Consider the following 19,243-nt stretch of genomic DNA (forward strand, 5'->3'; position numbering starts at 1 on the left):
ACGATCGTTCCTTCTTCCAGCACGGTCATACCATTTGGGAAAAACTACATTTTTGTTTTGGTTAAAAAATATTTCTTAAGAATAAATTAATCAAAATGGTAAATAATGATATTATCTAATATGAAATTTATACTCAAAGTTTAATAATTCTACCACAAAAATTATCCAAAAAAATCATAAACAAAATAAATAAACTTAGAAGTTCAAAGTCTAAAATTTGCATGACTTTAAGCATCAAATACCATACGAATAAACCTTAATTAAACAATTTAATTACATACCTATCTTTATATTCAAAAGTGAAGACACAAGAAAGCAGATTGAAGCAAGTCAATAGAGGAATACAGTTTTGGTGGCTAGAGTTTTCTTTTGTTTGAAAAAAAAAAATTGTAAATAATGTAGTCTTTTGTAAATAATATTTATAATTTTAATGATAAATATTATGTATAATTATTTATTTATAGTTATATATTTTTGCGGCAAATAGGCAGGTTAGGGTCAAAGTTAGCATTCTCATGCTCAGCCCAAAATATTTTGGATCAAAATATGTAAACTCAAATCCGCTCCGCTCGAAAAATTCTATTATCCAAATCCAACTCATTAGGGTGGGCTTATTTGATCCTAAACCCCTTAGTTATTTTCACATCCCTAGTCCCCCTAAGGGTACGTTTGGTTGAGATAATTTTATATTACTAGGAGTATTAGATTAATAAAAAGATAGATTACCTTAAAAATTATTAGGAGTGTTGGAATAACTTGCTGGGTACATTATATTTATATGTTTGGTTGGGAGGAATAAATTAGTGGGTATGTTATATAGCTAAATTGCCTTCTTTTTTAAATATTAATATAATATTATTTTTTAAATCATTTCTTTAACCCCTTACATAAGAGATTTTGCTAAAACACTCCATCTACATAAAAGTTTAATTTCTAACAAAATCACCCCCACCTACCCCAAGCCACTATCAGCAGCTGGCCACCACAGCCGGTCACCACTGGCAATCATCGTAACGACATATGATCGCCCGGATCTGGCCGATCGTATGTCGATCTAGACAATCAAATCTCTGGCCGAAAACGGTTAGATTGTCTTAGATCTAGTTGTTAACAGTCAAATCCAAGGCCCTTCATAGCCATTGACGTGGCCATTAGCGGCTATGGATCTGGTCAAAAAAGGACGACCAAATCTATGGCAATCTGGCCTTTTCCGGTTGGCTAAATCCCTGCACGACCAACCAAATCTAGCTAATCGTGAGTCATTTCGACGCCGACAGTCGATGGTGGTGGCCAAATCCGACCACGAGATTTGGGTAATTTTTGTAACTTCAGGGTATTTGTGTCCAAAAATTTTTGTACATAAGGTTAATATAGTCCATTAATATTTTTGTAAATTGTTTTCAGAATAAGGGCATTTCTATTTAAAAATTTTAATAGTTAAGAGTTAAATTGTAACAAAATTAAGATTACCAAATAATCTTAGAATACTTAAGAAAATAGAGATAATCAGATTACTATTTATATAACCAACAATAATTATTATTAGTTTAAAAAGATTATTAGAATTTATCACTTATCAACTAAATATTATAATATAAATAATATAAGATGATATTAATTCAAACGAAGCTGGTCTTCTTGGGTATTTTTCACTTAGGATTAGTAGTCAGGCATTGAAAAGGGAGACAAGTAATGTGTCCTTGTCAAACCACCTCGGTAAGAACATTCGGACAGCCAAGGTCGACATTGCGAAGCCCTACGCCACTTGGCTCAACTTCTAGTTCTTTAGCCATCTCTTGGGCTTGAGGCCAAGTTAGACCTAATTTGTGCTTATCACCTGTTTTTGGGCTTTTACTTCTCATTGTGCCTCTTATCCCAATTTTAGCGGTTGGGCTACCTCGTAGTTTTGCAGCTAGTCAAGTTCATATTGGATTTACCCCTTTGCATTTTAGGCTTTTGGAGTTCTTGTTGGACTCTTTCTACATTATGGGCTTAGTAGGGCTACCATGGGCCTTTCTTCACAATATAGGTCGGTTGGGCCGACGTATCATTCTAACATCTATATCTATATATTAATATAATTCTGAAGTCTACATTTGCTATGTAATACTATTTAGACACCACCTAGGATTTCAATAAGGACCTTTTCAATTTCATGTAGGATTCCAACAGGATATTACTCTTCATATAGGATCCTGAAGCATACTTTGGTTGAGTGGTTTAATTAGATATTAATATATTGCATTGGTATTCTGAAAGTTACAAGTTGAATATGTGGTTTAATGAGATAAAAACTTCATATCAACCAAAACGTTTCTCATCTCTAAGATTAAAGTCACCGATTTAACTGCTTAAATATAATCAAAATGTCTCATCTCTCTCCACTAATGGCTAACTCAGGCTCTTACAATCTCTGCCATCGGATTATTCGCTGGAATAATCATCGCCGTCAGAGTAGCTGATCGGCATTCCAGTGATCTAGCGCGAATGACTTTCTATTTTGGTGAACCAACGGTCATAATTCTGCAAATACCGGTACGGTTCTTCTCTAATTTGTCTCTGAGATGAACTGCAATTTGATTCCTGCTAAATAATTGAATCAGAAAATTGATTCAATAGCTTTGGTTTTGCTTTTTCATTCCATGCACGTCGATCCATCGAAGTTTATCACTCGATTAAATTAATGTTAATTTGTTTTTTTGTTTTTTTTTTGGAAAGGTTTTTAGCCAAACCGTTTTGAGCTAGCATCGTTTCCACTTAAAAAACTTCTTCACTTGATCCTCCTCCAAACACTGTGAAACTGAAGGAGTTCGTTCTTTCGCAGATGGCTAGGAACTACATGAGAGACAACGTGCCTTTCTCACGATTCGGCATATTGGTGGCTTAGCTAGAGTCTACATATGAACTTAATCAGAGAGTTGTAAGTTTTCTCAATTTCTCTTTGCTTTTTTTCTTATTTTTCTTGGTTTTTATTCCTACTGAAAGCTAGGGTTTCTTTGATGAATTGNGTTTTGAGCTAGCATCTTTTCCACTTAAAAAACTTCTTCACTTGATCCTCCTCCAAACACTGTGAAACTGAAGGAGTTCGTTCCTTCGCAGATGGCTAGGAACTACGTGAGAGACAACGTGCCTTTCTCACAATTTGGCATATTGGTGGTGCAGCTAGAGTCTACGTATAAACTTAATCAGAGAGCTGTAAGTTTTCTCAATTTCTCTTTGCTTTTTTTCTTATTTTTCCTTGTTTTTATTCCTACTGAAAGCTAGAGTTTCTTTGATGAATTGAATTACTCGGAAGTTATTACTTCAGAAGGGGTATTCTGTCAATACTACTGTCAGAGACCCAGGCTCTTCTTTTTCTTTTCTATTGATAATGCATATCTTGTGGAAGTTTCATGATGGATTTATGAAACTGTAATCTTTTCATATAGGATGTTATGGAAGAGAAGTGTGGCTCTGCAGCCATCTGTTTTGTTTCTTTCCTTCTTGAAATTTTGGACTCCAAAGCTGATAGGAGAAATAAGTACCTTGAGATGATGTTAGCAGTTGCAGAGAAGTTCAAGAGGAGTCCATACATGCAAGTATATTAGATTTAGATTTTTCGTATTTCAGATCACGTTTATTTATTCCTCAAATTCTTTGAAAACTAAAATGTTTGGATAAACACAACTTTTTTGCTGAATAAGATGAAAATCTTTTGATTGTTACTATAAAATTTTTGGGCTCCAGCTATGTTTGGGCAACTGCTGGTAAGCAACCAGATCTTGAAAAGCATGTAGGTGTCTGTTTGGGCAGCGCTTATATCTGGTGAACTCTATGAGGTTATTTTAAATATATTTAATTTTGTGTATATATATATTTTTTCTTTTTAATTAATTCTGTTTCTTTTAAACTATGGATTTTTTTATTTCTAGATTCTGCAATTTTTCAGGACCTCAAAGTACAGTGCAACGAGAACTATGTGAATATAGAACCAACCAATACAAAATGTGTAGCCGCTTATGAACTTTACAAAAAAGAAAGATGATTAGCAGTTTAGTTCCTATTAAAAACAAATAATTTTCTTCAAGCTTCCTAGAAATGACTGATTAATTTTATTTTTATAATTGCAGCGCGTTAAAGGTTTATTTCGCAATGACATTTTGAAACCGAAATGTACTTTTGCATCGCCAGATGTGGACCAGAGAGAAATGCCTCGCAGAGCTCTACAAGAAAATCCTATGAATTTTATCCTTTCACCACCGAAAATTCCTGATTTATGGTGCCGGGTTGACAATTTTTCATGATACTTGAGTGAAATGAGGATGTTTACTCCTACCCAAGTTCTGGGAATGTTGTTTTCAAATTTGAAAAGCATAGCTGAGAAGAATCTGGATGCAGCTGTAGTGGACTGCTGCATTGGGATTCCTGTTTATTTCACTGACCTTCAAAGAAGAGCTGTGTTGGATGCAGCCACAATTGCAGGTCTGCATCCTCTCTGCTTGATTCATGAAACTACAGCCACTGTTGAAAAAGAGTTTGTTTGCTAGTTGTTGTCCTAGTCTTTTGGGAACTTCTTGTGTTCAGCAAGTTAGTTTTTTTATTTACTTAGTCTGTAGGTGTTAGTTTTGGCATGTTGTATAGTGCCTATTTTCTTGCTTTTATTCGTTATGTATAAGCCTATATAAAGGCAGTTCTTTTTGTTGAATAAACACACAGACAATTACTTTCTCCAATCTACTTTTGTCCTTTAGTTTTTATTAAGTAAAAGTCTGTCCTCTTTTACTTGTTTCAGCAGACACGCTCTTTTTCTCTTCTTTATTTGTAACAGTAGTTTCAGAGCTTGGTAGAGAGAAAGAGAGTGAGAAAAGTAAAGTTGAGAGTGCCAAACAAAACAAAAAAAAGAGAGTGTGTGAGATACAGTCGTACAGCAACAGCTTCATTTCTATTTCACCTAGTTTCTTGTTTTTGCAGCAGCAGTAGAAGAGAACGATGGCCTCTAAAACTTTTGTGCAGCCAGCCATTCCACGTTTGGATGGTCACTATGACCATTGGAACATGCTAATGGAGAATTTTTTGAGATCAAAGGGGTATTGGCATATTGTTGAAGTTGGAGCAGTAGAACCAGCAGCAGGCACCATACTAACAGACTAGTAGAGAACTGATGTGGAAGGGAAAAAATTGAAGGATCTCAAGGCAAAGAACTATCTCTTCCAAGTGATTGATCGTTCAATCTTGGAAACCATTCTTTGCAAGGACACCTCCAAGCAGATTTAGGACTCCATGAAGAAGAAATTTCTGGGGACAGAAAGAGCAAAGTGAGTTCACCTTCAAGCACTTCGTGCTGAATTTGAAGCTCTCCGAATGAAGACAGGTGAATCAGTTTCAGAATACATTTCAAGGACAATGGCAATTGCGAACAAGAGGCGGATAATGGAGAAAAGCTTGAGGATGTCACCATAGTTGAAAAGATTCTTCGATCCCTGACAGCAAAATTTAACTATGTTGTTTGTGTGATTGAAGAATAAAAAGACATCGACACACTCTCCATTGATGAGCTACAAAGCTCCCTACTTGTCCATGAGCAGAAAATTGTCCAGCAAGATAAGGAAGAACAAGCCTTACAAGCTACAACACATCCCAAAGGTTCAGGTCCTGGCAAAGGTAAATGGAAGGACAAAAATGATCATGCTACTGATTCAAGAGGGAAATGGAAAAGTCATGACAACAACTACTCAAATGGCTATAAATCAAAGTCTGCAAACAAGTCGAAAGTTGAATATTTTCGATGTCACAGGTATGGCCATTATAAGTCTGAGTGTCGAACTAATTTGAATAAGCAATTTGGAGAAAGATCTAATTTTGCAGAGAAAGAAGAAGTTGTTTCCCTCTTGATGGCGTGTCATGCGAATCAAGGCACCCACCAAAACTTGTGGTATATAGATACTGGTTGTAGCAATCATATGTGTGGGGAAAAGTTAGCGTTCTCAGACTTGGATGAAACATTTCGCCACTCTGTAACTGTTGGCAACAACTCCAAAGTTTCTGTCATGGGCAAAGGAAGTGTACGAATTCACTCCAAAGAAAAATCTAATCAGATTATTTCTAATGTCTTTTAGGTTCTAGATTTAAAAACCAACTTGCTTAGTATTGGTCAGCTTCAAGAGAAAGGATACGAGATTTTTATTAAAGATGGAGTTTGTCACATCCAAGATGAGAAATTAGGCTTAATTGCTCAAGTCAACATGACTACAAATCGAATGTTCCCACTGTATCTAGACAACAGTACTCAGAATTATTTCTCTGCAAAATTAATGGGTGAGGGATGGTTGTGGCATTTTCGCTATGGACATCTGAATTTTGGTGGTCTAAAGATGCTGCAATAGAAGAACATAGTGACTGGACTTCCATGAATTCAGACTCCTTCTCAAATTTGTGAAGAATGTGCTGTTGGTAAACAACATCGAGATCATTTTCCTTAAGGAAAATCATGGAGAGCAAAGAAGGTGTTGGAGCTAGTTCACTCTGATATATGCGGACCCATTAATCCAATATTGAATGATGGTAAACGTTACTTTATAACATTCATTGATGATTATAGTTGAAAAACTTGGGTTTATTTTTTGCAGGAGAAATTTGAAGCTTTTTCAGCTTTCAAAAGCTTTAAGATGCTGGTCGAAAAAAAAGCAGGCAAACCTATTAAGATTTTTCGCAGCGATCGTGGTGGAGAATACACCTCACAAGCATTTGTAAATTTTTGTGAGAACCATGGTATTCAAAAGCAACTTATAGCAGCACATTTGTCACAACAAAATGGCATTTCAAAGAGAAAGAACCATACAATTCTAAACATGGTGCGGACTATTCTATCAAAAGGTCATATCCCGATAAGTTTTTGGCCTAAAGCAGTCATCTGAAGCATTCACCGTTTGAACAGAAGTCCCACTCTAGCTATTCAAAACATGACGCCTGAAGAAGCATGGAATGGACGCAAACCAAGTGTCAACCACTGCAGAATCTTTGGTTGCATAGTATATGCTCATATTCCATATCAAAAGAGGAAAAAGCTTGATGACAAGGGAGAAAAATGCATTTTTCTTGGTGTTAGTGAGATGTCAAAAGCATACAAATTGTACAATCCTATCACCAAGAAAATTGTCATTAGTTGTGACGTAATTTTTTATGAAGGAAGATTCTGGAAATGGGATGAAAACACTACCAAACAACAAATACAAGCTGGTTTTGACGGTGAAAATGAAGAAGAAAGGCAGCAGCCCTTACAACAACAAATTCTCGCAATTTTTGTACCTGAAATTCCATCAAATGAAGCCCCAACTTCAGCTGAAACTTCACCACCAGCAGTAGAATTTGATGAACATGTTGTTGCAGCAGCAAGTTCGTGTTCCCAACGTGTTAGAAAGAGGCCAGTATGGATGCAAGATTATGAGGTAACTGGGATTGATCAATCTGAGGATCCACTTACTAATTTTGCTCTATTTTCAGATTGTGATCCTATAGTTTTTGAAGATGCCATCAAAGAATCAAAATGGAGGAAGGCAATGGATGATGAAATTACTGCCATTGAAAGGAACAACACATGGGAACTGACTGATCTTCCTAAAGGGCACAAGACTATAGGTGTCAAGTGGGTATACAAAACAAAGCTGAAGGAGAATGGAGAAGTTGACAAGTACAAGATGCGCTTGGTGGCCAAGGGCTATAAGCAAAAATTTGGTGTTGATTACAAAGAAGTGTTTGCTCCGGTTGCAAGGCATGACACAATCAGATTGTTGATTGCATTGGCAACTCAAAACTCATGGCCTATTTTCCAATTGGATGTGAAATCTTCATTTCTACAAGGAGACTTACAAGAACAGGTATTTGTTGATCAACCTCCTAGTTATGTGAAGCTAGGTAATGAGAATAAGGTGTATAAGTTGACAAAGGCTCTATATGGGCTAAAACAAGCTCCAAGAGCTTGGTACAACATGCTTATTTTTTTAAGGAAGGTTTTAGAAGATGTCCATAAGAGCATACTCTTTTTATTAAAATTGAAGATGGAGGAAATATGTTTTTTGTATGCTTATATGTAGATGATTTAATTTACACTGGAGATAGGGCCGTGTTTGAAAATTTTAAAAAGTCCATGATGAGTGAATTTGAAATGTCTGATCTTGGAATGCTGCATTATTTTCTTCATTGAAGTTGTTCAATCAGCTACTGGAATTTTTATTTCTCAAAAGAAGTATGTGCGAGAAATTTTAGACAGGTTTCAGATGAAGAATTGCAATTCGGTGAATACACCAACTGAGTTTGGTTTGAAGCTAAATAAAGATCATAAAGGAAAAGAGGTTGATGGAACTCTTTACAAGCAAATTGTGGGAAGTTTAATGTATTTAACAGCAACAAGGCCAAATATAATATATTCAGTGAGTCTCATCAACAGATAGATGGAGAATCCGACAGAGATGCTTTTGCTAGGTGCCAAAAGGATGCTACGGTACCTGCATTGGGCTGTTCTACAAGAAGGGAGAGAAGTCAGACTTGATTGGTTTTACTGACAGTGATTATGCAGGGGATCAAGATGATAGAAAAAGTACTTCAGGCTATGTTTTTATCCTTGGTTCAGGGGTTGTTTCATGGTCATCAAAGAAACAGTCAATCGTCACTCTATCAACTGCTGAAGCTGAGTTCGTTGCTGCCAGCTCATGCACATGTCAAGCCATATGGTTGAAGAGAATTCGACGAAGCTACGAAGCGTAAAAGCGGAGCCAAGCATGACTCATCCTTCCATCAAGATCATAGCACCTATACTATAGACCTCCGTTTGAGATCAGAGTGACAACAAAGAGTAGCCTATCCTTCTACTAAACACAGGCTCATTCAGAGGCACTCAGTTCTTGCTATTCCTCATTGCAAAGACGAGACCTGACAACCCCACCAAGACCTACCCCAAACCAAGGGTTGACCATGCAGGGGAAGATAGATTGACTAATGAGCGAGGTACCTTAGCTTATATGTGGCCAGGTTGACACCTTCCTTTAAAAAGGCAATTAAGCCTTGACGGGAGTGAGTGCAAAGAGAAAGAGGCGGAGTAGGAATTCAGAATAGACTGTTTGAAAGAACGACGTAACTGCAGCTATCGAATCAGCCTTCCCTGATTCCGATCCTGTTGATGCGCGACGGCTAGGTGTTAGTTTTGGCACGTTGTGTTGTGCCTATTTTCTTGCTTGTATTCGTTATGTATAAGCATATATAAAGGCAGTTCTTTTTGTTGAATAAACACACAAACAATTACTTTCTCCTATCTGCTTTTGTCCTTTAGTTTTTATCAAGTAAAAGTCTGTCCTCTTTTATTTGTTTCAGCAGAAACACTATTTTTCTCTTCTTTATTTGTAAGAGCCACAACATTGGCTTATGGTATTTATAAGACTGATTCGTCGGCAAATGACCAATTGAATGTTGTCTTTGTGGATGTGGGGAATTCAAGTTTCCAAGTATGCATATCCGGGTTCAAGAAGGGTCAACTTAAGATATTGGGTCATTCATTTGATCGGTCTTTGGGTGGTAGAGATTTTGATGAAGCTGTATTCCAGCATTTTGTAGCCAAGTTCAAGGATGAATACAAGATTGATGTTTTCCAGAATGCCTGAGCCTGCCTTCGTCTTAGGGCTGCCTGTGAGAAATTGAAGAAAGTTCTTAGTGCCAATCCTAAGGCACCTTTGAGTATTGAATGCTTGATGGATGAACAGGATGTGAGGGGTTTCATTAAGAGGGATGAATTCGAACGAATTAGTGCTCCAATTTTGGAACGTGTGAAGAGGCCTTTGGAGAAGGTTTTGGCTTAAACTGGACATTCAGTCCAGAATATTCACATGGTTGAGTTTGTTGTTCGGGCTTTCGTGTTCCTTCCATAGTGAAGATCTTAACAGAATTCTTTGGGTAGGAACCTAGGCGTACAATGAATGCAAGTGAGTGTGTTGCTAGAGGCTGTGCTTTAGAATGTGCAATCCTCAGTCCTACATTCAAAGTGAGAGAGTTTCAGGTAAGAATCTTTCCTTTTCTGACTGAATTTTCATGTGTTTTTGTTTTTTTGGGTGCTGGGAATCTTGGTTTAAAATGACATTAAGAGGCGGAATTTTGGTTATTACTAATGTTTGTACGTCTTGGATGTCAAGATTAAAGCTGTATTTTTTTTCTTAATTTTGTATTATGGTGCTTTTTTTTTTTTTTTTCATGATATTTATTGAGAGATATTCAAGGTCTAGAAAAGGTACCATTATTTTTTCTTGCTTTATATATCTTCTTTTTTTTTTTTTTTTTTTTTTAAAGAGAGGTTTGGGTATGCTGTTGTTTTTAAGGCAGTTATTAGTTTAAATGTCGGGTTTATGCTTCTTCTTTTTTTCTTGGTTTATTTTCGTGAAGCAGTCTTTGTGGTCTTGGATAGTTGAAGTTGAGTGTTTCAGTTCATATGATATCAATTTTCTCCTGTACACTTGGTGATACTATGTCATAGTAACTCAATGTTTAATCATTGAGTAAAAGGCCGTTCGTCAGGAATAGAAAATTCAATGACAAAACCTTTTACTAGAACGAGTGAAAGGCAGTTTGTGTCATTGAATTCTCTGTTCCTGATGAGCGGCCTTTTACTCTCTTTTTGGCCAAGGCAATTCTGATTTATGTTATGCTTTAATTGTGACTAGGGAGGTATACAGTTTCATATTATGATTTAATCAGATTATGCATAAAAATGATCAATAATGGTTCTTCATTTGTGGTTGTTTCTAAAGGTAAATGAGAGCTTCCCATTTTCAATTGCGTTGTCATGGAAAGGCTCTGCCCCAGAAGCTCAAAATGAAGCAGCAGATAATCAGAAAAGCACTATTGTTTTCCCAAAGGGAAATCCAATACCCAGTGTTAAGGCATTGACTTTCTACAGGGCAGGTACATTCACTGTAGATGTTCAATATGCTGATGTGAGCGAGTTGCAAGCACCTAACTATGCTTTAGAACAATTTAGGTGGATGCTATTTGTAGCTGAATATTGATCATTTGCTATTAGAATAATGGGAGTAGGCATTAGAATTGTTTGTAGAGATTTATTTTCTGTTTTGTATGGAGGACTTGGTTGGAGACTATCTGAAGATTGTGCGGGATGAAAAACTTATTTCCATTCTAAAGATTGTAATTCTCAAGATCCTCTACCATGATTATCAACAGCAGTTCTTTTGCTATTATCAAATTCTTGATCTTCTAGAGTTTACAACTTCTAGGTGGTTGCTTATTGTATATAAGTGGTGTACATAAATCATAACAATTTTTTAAAATCTAATACTAAGATGGTGAGAACTTTTCGTGTACCAATGTTGTTATGATATGTTCAATAATGGTTATACTGCACCTGGAAAGTATATTGTGGAATTTCACCGTGTGAAGATTATGGAATCTACAACATGTACAATGATTCAGCACAAAAACATCAAGACCATTAACATTGATTGATGAAAGGCTCAAAGAGTTTATGATAAGAACCCATAAAAAATAATGGTTATACTGCACCTGGAAAGTATATTGTGGAATTTCACCGTGTGAAGATTATGGAATCTACAACATGTACAATGATTCAGCACAAAAACATCAAGACCATTAACATTGATTGATGAAAGGCTCAAAGAGTTTATGATAAGAACCCATAAAAAACTATCTTCAATCAAATTAACAAATCACATGCGATGAACTCTAACAAACTCGAGTCAACTAAAACTCGATCGCATTAAATTGCTTTCATATGGGTAAGGAAAGCAATTGGAAAAGTATACTTATTTGTTTATAGTAAGTATCAACTATCCATTTAATTCAATCGTTCTATCCATGAAAGAAGTGCAATATAAATCGATTGAATTTATATTAAACAGCAAAAGGAAACAAACTTATAGATAATAACTTGATTCAGTGGTTCAACATTTTAACATAATGATAACGAAAATATTGTAATCATGTAATAATTGATAAGGTGATCTTGCATCAGATTAAATATAGATTTGTAGAGAATAATATATTACTTTGAATTATATTAGGTGTTTAATTGTATATGATTTGAATGATGTGTGGTAAAACAAATCGTACCTTGTTATGTTTGAATTGAAGTCTAACTGCTGTTGTAAATCATCAAGAGATAGTTTATTATGATAATTATAATATGCAATAGTTTATCATGATTTTTGCGTTTGTAATAATGTTGAACCATGATAAGAAACCCACCAATCATCATTACTATTACATATTCAAAAAATATGCCGAACCATTTTTAATTGTAATAAGTCATTTGCCGAACCATAACTTAAATGGATATTTAATTGAAATAAGTAAGTTATCGAATTATAACTTAAACAAAAATAAAAATCTAATAAAACTAACTTCACCACTAGATTGACCTAACTCATGCTCAATTGTTGAATCAGAGATTATAAGAGGTGAGGGACAGGAAACCCTACCAAGTAGATGATCTTCAAGTTCATGAGAGCCAACTGTGGACAGCACCTGAGAGCTCCAAAAACGGTAATTACTTTGAGTTAGCTTTGGATTTATGACCTGAAGGCTAGTAGAAAGAGTTGGAGTAGCTCGATTTGCTTGTTGCTTCAACATCTCGTTTGAGTTGTTGAGCACATCAGAGGATTTTCTAGAATTCGCCATTGACGCAAGTCACAGCTCTGATACCATGTAACTTTGCAATTGAAAAGCAAAAATTTGACAAGAAAAATTGAAAATAGAGAGAAAGAGTAGGAGCAGAGAAGAAACACTTTTCGCTGCACTTTTCGTTAATAACAAAGTAAGTAGCTACTGTTTTACATATACAGATTTTGAGTGAACTTTTACACTCTAAACGACAGTGTTTTGACTCTTTAATATTTGAGTTAAAAAGGGCAGTGCATTTGTCCAACAGCTTATAATGTTCCTAGTCAGCAGATAACTGGTCAGAATCAAGCACATTTCGTGGTTGTGGGTTCCAATTTTCACTCAACACAACACTTTCAACCTTCTTCAGTGCAGTCTTCTCCACAAGCACAGCAACAATTTGCAGTAGCTACATCTCTTACACCCACTGATCCAGTGTGGTACAGGGATTCAGGGGCAACTGATCATGTCACTTCAGACCTCAATCATCTCAATGTCAACAAAAGCTACAGTGGAGTGGATCAACTTCAGGTTGGAAATGGTGAGTACCTTAATATTTCTCATACTGGCCATTCTTTTCTGCCTAGTACCTTTCATTCAAAATCTTTGCATCTAAAAAACATTCTTTGTATCCCTAAGATTACAAAAAACCTATTAAGTATCTCTAAGTTTACTAAAGATAACAACGTCATTGTTGAATTTGATGCTCACTGTTGTGTTGTCAAGGACAAATTCACAAGAGCAATCCTACTGCAAGGGGATCTTACAGGGGCCTGTACCAGCTGAATTCTTCCTCCAACAAGCCTTCCCTTCATGTGTCATCCCCAAATAATTTGTCTTCCCATATAGCCTCTGTTAGTTCTGTTAAAAAACATGTGTCTCAACTGTCAAATACTTGTAATGATATTAGTTTTTCAGTCCAGTTAAATGAAGGTCAGTTTAATAATACAAGTCAATTCTATAATAAAGGTCAGTCATCTTCAGGTCAGATTTTCTCTGATCTCAATGACAATGTTGACCAAGTCTCTCATGTTTTAAATAATAGCACTTGTACATCTCTTGTTACTAAAAATTGTCAATGTACTACTTTCTTGAAAAATAATGAAATCTCTGATTCTGCCAATAGTTCTGTCTCTAAAACAGTTTTTCTAACTAATAATTCTGATCATAAACACCATAATCTTGATGTTCATTGTTTAATTGCTAACACACAATCTGATGAATACATGCTTTGGCACAAACGATTAGGTCATCCTCATTCACAAATTCAGCATCAAATATTAACTGATTTGCATTTAAAATTTCCATAAAAAATTAGGACCTTTGTCAGTTCCAGCGTTACCAACTGTGATGCTTGCCAATTAGGTAAATTACATCAGTCTAGCTTTCCAGCATCACAATCTCATGCCATAGCTCCATTAGAACTAATTCATAGTGATGTTTGGGGCATTGCCCCTTGTACCTCAGTAGAAGGTTTTAAATACTATGTGCAATTTTTGGATGATTATAGTAGATTTACATGGTTGTTTCCTCTTAAGACCAAAGCTGAAGTCAGATCAGTTTTTATTAAATTTCAGCATCTTGCTGAAAGACAATTTGGATGTAAATTAAAAACTCTACAGTCTGATCAAGGTGGGGAATACAAAGCCCTTTTACCATACTTAGTTGATCAAGGTATTCAGGTTAGACAGTCTCATGCTTATGTTCACCAACAAAACGGTAGGAGTGAGAGGAAACATAGACACATTGTAGAGTCTGGTCTTACACTATTGGCCCATGCATCTATGCCACTGCAATACTGGTGGCTAGCTTTTGAAACTGATGTTTACTTGATTAATAGATTGCCCACTCCTGTCCTAAAAAGTATGTGTCCTTATAAAAAGCTTTTTAACCAAATTCCTGCCTATGAAGGCTTAAAAGTTTTTGGTTGCTCATGTTTTCCTTACACTAGGCATTACAATAGGCATAAATTTGATTTTCATACCATTAAATGTGTGTTTGTTGGTTACAACTTAATACACAAAGGTTATAAGTGTCTAAAACCTGATGGAACAATAGTTATCACCCCTAGTGTACAATTCAATGAATGTGAGTTTCCTTTTGCAGTCAATAATATGCTTTCTTTCCCACACCCAAATCTGAATTCTTCATCTCAAACTAGTGTTGACACTTGTACAAGTCCACAAGTTTTGCATTTTCCTTATGTCTCTAATTCTGGTCATTATCACCCTTCAGCTCCCCTTGGTTCCCCTGCAGTAATTGACTCTTCTGATCAGTCTTTCTCTGACAATGCAGCAGTAGGTAAGACTTCTCAATTTGTGTGTCTCCTCTACACACTATACCACACACTATACCAGCTTCTACAGCACCAATTCCCTCTCCTAATATCTCCAATATCCCTACTATACCTCATTCTGATCATAATCAAACCACAGTAGATACTCTTCCTATTTTTTCTACAAACCACAATCAAACCACAGTAGATACTCTTCCTATTTTTTCTACAAACCACAATCAAACCACAGTAGATACTCTTCCTATTATTCCTGTAGATTGTTCTTTCTCACCATGTCAGCTTGTTGTTGATCTTACTTCATCACAAATTGCTGCTGCTCAGATGACAGTTGTCTTGGTGAAACCCTTTGTTCCAATAAATTAGCACCATGTAATTCACTGCAAGTTGCTGCTGAACCAACTGATAAGTCAGTACATGAGAATATTCATCCAATGGTGACCAGGTCTAAGTCAGCTATTCAGTCCAATATGGTTTCTTCTAGTCAAATTGGTGAAGATAATCATTTTGCATTTCTTATTGGTGGGTTTGGTAGTACTGAACCTGCCGAATCAGACCTGGTACAGTCTCTGAAGCTCTCCAAAGCAGCAACTGGAAAGCTACCATGTAGTGTGAGTATGATGCGCTTATAGCCAACAACACATGGACACTTGTTGATCCTACTTCTAATATGAACATAGTGGGAAATAAATGGGTTTTTCACACAAAATTTAATGCTGATGGAACCTTACAGAAATATAAGTCTCGATTAGTTGCAAAAGGTTTTCAATAGGCTCCCGACCTTGATTACTTCGAGACTTTCAATCCAGTGATTACGCATTGTTTTCACTCTAGCTGTGACACATGGATGGGATATTCAACAGATAGATGTTAACAATGCTTTTCTTAATGGAGTTTTAACTGAAACAGTCTTCATGAAGCAGCCACCTGGTTTTGAGAGTTCTTTTTTTCCTAATGCAGTTTGCAAGCTGAACAAAGCACTTTATGGTCTCAAGCAAGCTCCAAGAGCTTGGTTTGATCGATTGAAGGCTGCTTTACAACTTAAAGGCTTCCAAAATTTAGTATCAGACTCTAGTTTGTTCATCCTGAAACAAGACACTGGTTCTATCTATGTTTTAGTGTATGTCGATGACATACAGATCACAGGATCTGATCAAGTCTTGATTAAGCAGTCGATGAAAGATCTTAATGATAATTTTGCTCTAAAGACACTTGGCTCACTTAAATACTTTCTAGGTTTGGAAGCAACAAGAAATTCAGCATGTACTCACTTAAAACAGTCTAAGTATGCTTCAGACTTATTAGTTCGAACCAAAATGATGGAGGCATATCCATGTTCAACTCCCATGACTGTCGGTATCAAACTTAGTTCAACCGACAGTGAGCTATTTCAGAATCTCAGCTTGTATAGAGTACAGTAGGAGCACTACAATACTTAACACTTACAAGACCAGATATCAGCTACACTGTTAACAAGTCAAGCCAATTTTTACAAGAACCTACTGATCTTCAATGGCAGGCTTGTAAGAGGGTGTTGAGGTACATTAAAGGTACTCTAGATTTTGGTCTTGTGTTCAAACCAGCAAGCACTCTTCATGTTGAGTGTTATGCTGATGCTGATTGGGGAGGAAGTATAGAGGATCGAAGATCTACCATGTAAAACCCCATTCTAATAATATACATATATTCCCTTTGGTTTTGTTTATAAGGAGGGACTTTTCTGTCAAATTTTAAAGTTTGGTTAGTGGTGAAAACGAAGAAATGGAAGCTGTTGGGTTTGCATGTAACAAGGGCACAAAATTTGGACATTTTTGTAAAGAAAAGCTTAGGTGGCGGGGTTAGATTGAAATTTAGAATTTTTGGGGGGCATATTATAATTTCAGAAAAATGTTTTGTTTAAAAGAAGAAGAAAACTGGGCAGTTCGCCCAAAAGAAGAAGAAGAAAACGAGAGCAGAGGAAGAGAAAAAAAAAAAAAAAAAAGAGAAGAAGAGAGAGGAGAAAGAAGAAAAGGAGAAGAGAGGAGAATGGGTTTGGGCTGAAAATGTTAGAGTGAGAGAGAAGAGTGGAGGAGAGTGAGGGAGCTTGGGCTGAGTTAGAATTGTGAGTGGATCAAATGAAAGTTTTTCTTAAAAAAATCAGATTTATGTTTGCATGTTAAATATAGTTGGCCATTTTTGCTTTTTGATGGTTTTGAGCTGAATTTGAAGCTTGCTGAACTTGCTTTCCTTTCCATGCTTTTGGATGAATGTTTGGTTGGTTAATTTGGTGCTTAAATGAGGTGTATTTTGCTTGCTAGCTGCACCTGTTTGCATTCGGTTGTTTGACTAAATTGTGATGTAGGCTGGATATTTTACCTTAGCATGTCCCGCTGAACATAGAAAGGTGATACTGCTCAGATCTGGTCTTGTGTTGCATGTCATTAGATCTTTCTTAAAAGCTTAAGACTTATGTCTGCATGTTAATGTTTTGATGAGTTTTTGGATTATATGTGAAGTTTGTGTGAGTTGCTTGTTCTCCCATGCTTCGGTTGGATTTGGGATATATTTATTGTAGAATATGCTTTAAATTGGTTTCTTATGATGTGTATTAGGTTGGGCAGTGTGTTGGTAGTTGCTGGATTTTGTTAAATAAGATAATATGTTATGAACACTACGTTTGCATGCTATTTGTTGTAATGAGTAATAGTTTAATAAAGTCTGAAATAGTTAGTCTTGAAGTCAAAAAAAAAGGGGGTACTTCTCATTTATGATTGTATAACATTCCTTGGGATTAATGATTTCTTTTATATATATATTTTTGCTATAACCTCTTGTTTTGTAAGGATTAATATATATTTTTGTGATCTTAAATCTGGTTTTTATAATTATATTGATAAACTTCCTAATTTGGTAAAGTTTCATGGTTGTGACATCTTTTTTTATTGGGAAGGTAGAAGGTAAGTGCGTAAATGAAAAGGGCTAACTGTCAGTTTTGGAACATTTTTTTTTACAGTTTTAATTTTTCACCCATGTATGGATAATTCATGTTAAAGAAAATGTTACAATTTAGAGCTTGAAATTGGTTGAACTGCATATGAGTTGAGATTTGTGATGTTGATATGTTTCCTTGTATTATAAATGTGGCGAATTTGTTAGTTTGAGAATATGTTTTAAAAACTTGCAGTTTCACCCTATATGTGACCTTTGAATATTATGTCATATATGTATGATTTATAAGCACTTACGAAATATGCTCTTGACTACATGTCACTTGAGATTAGCATGAGATTTTTATGGTGCTAAAACCACCCTACGAAGTACCCATCCCCCAGTTTTCAGGCTCTGCCCACGCGATGCAGGATTCCGCTGGGTATTGAGATATTTGTCTTCAGGCTCTGCGCATGCGTATTGAGATATTTAGTGCTCTGCCGGGGCGTTGAGCTTGTCCGCCATTATGAGATGGTTTTCTTCAGGCTCTGCCCGCGCGATGATAGATCTTGCCGGTATTGAGATGTATTTCCCAGCTCTGCCTGTGTGTGGGATGCCCACCAGGTATCGAGATTTTTCCCCAGGGTACTAGTTGTGGTGAGAACCTTTAGTATCGGTTTACTGTTTCGAACACAGGATATCAGTTTAAAGTTTTCAGATACCAGCCTACAGTTTTCAGTATCAGTTAATAGCTTCAGTTTTCAGTATCTGATGGATAGTTTGCATTAGTTATATGAAACAGTTGATGTTGTAGCATGATTTATAGAAAACATTGTCTTTAGAAGCATAAGCATTTACAGCAATTCTTTAAGTTCTCATAAAAGAATTTTCAGCATTTAGTAATGAGCTAGGATTCAGAAATTGTTGTCAGTTTAATTGATCAGATTATAATACTTAGAACAATTAGAAATGAGTTATGCATGCATACATGGATGATTAGCTGCCACCATAAAAGAATGTTCATGGAATCATGTTGTTTTCTGTATTTTATAAAAACCTTTGCATGCCATAACTTTTGTTTGACGAATGTTTTGCAAACTTCCCCTTTTCCCCACTCACTGAGTATTTTAGCTCACCCCTTTTTTTAAATGTTTTTCCCCCCACTAGGACCTTCCGGAGATCGTGCCGAGTAGCGAGCCTCCGCTCAGGGTTGTGCCACGCGTTGACATCTTTTATGTGGGTTTTATATTTACGTTGCATTGTAAAATTTGGACTTTCGTTTCAAGAACTCATGTTTTCCTTCATGTATTTCCTTTTGTTTTCATGTTTTGGAATGTATAGTATAAGTGGAAAACCTGATACCACAATTTTCCCTAACTCTTTCCTTTTGTA

The 19,243-nt window shown here is 36.0% G+C and overlaps 1 long non-coding RNA gene across 1 annotated transcript; it reads left to right on the top strand.

The window, feature by feature from the left end:
- Positions 1-3,743: 3,743 nt before the first annotated feature.
- On the top strand, positions 3,744-4,146 carry LOC116110989. The gene is made up of 2 exons (XR_004124986.1): positions 3,744-3,818; positions 3,929-4,146. It is a non-coding gene; the product is annotated as an uncharacterized LOC116110989 (long non-coding RNA).
- The last annotated feature ends 15,097 nt before the right edge of the window (positions 4,147-19,243 follow it).

This window comes from Pistacia vera, unplaced genomic scaffold, assembly GCF_008641045.1.
Source record: "Pistacia vera cultivar Batoury unplaced genomic scaffold, PisVer_v2 Contig622, whole genome shotgun sequence".
Lineage (NCBI taxonomy): Eukaryota > Viridiplantae > Streptophyta > Magnoliopsida > Sapindales > Anacardiaceae > Pistacia > Pistacia vera.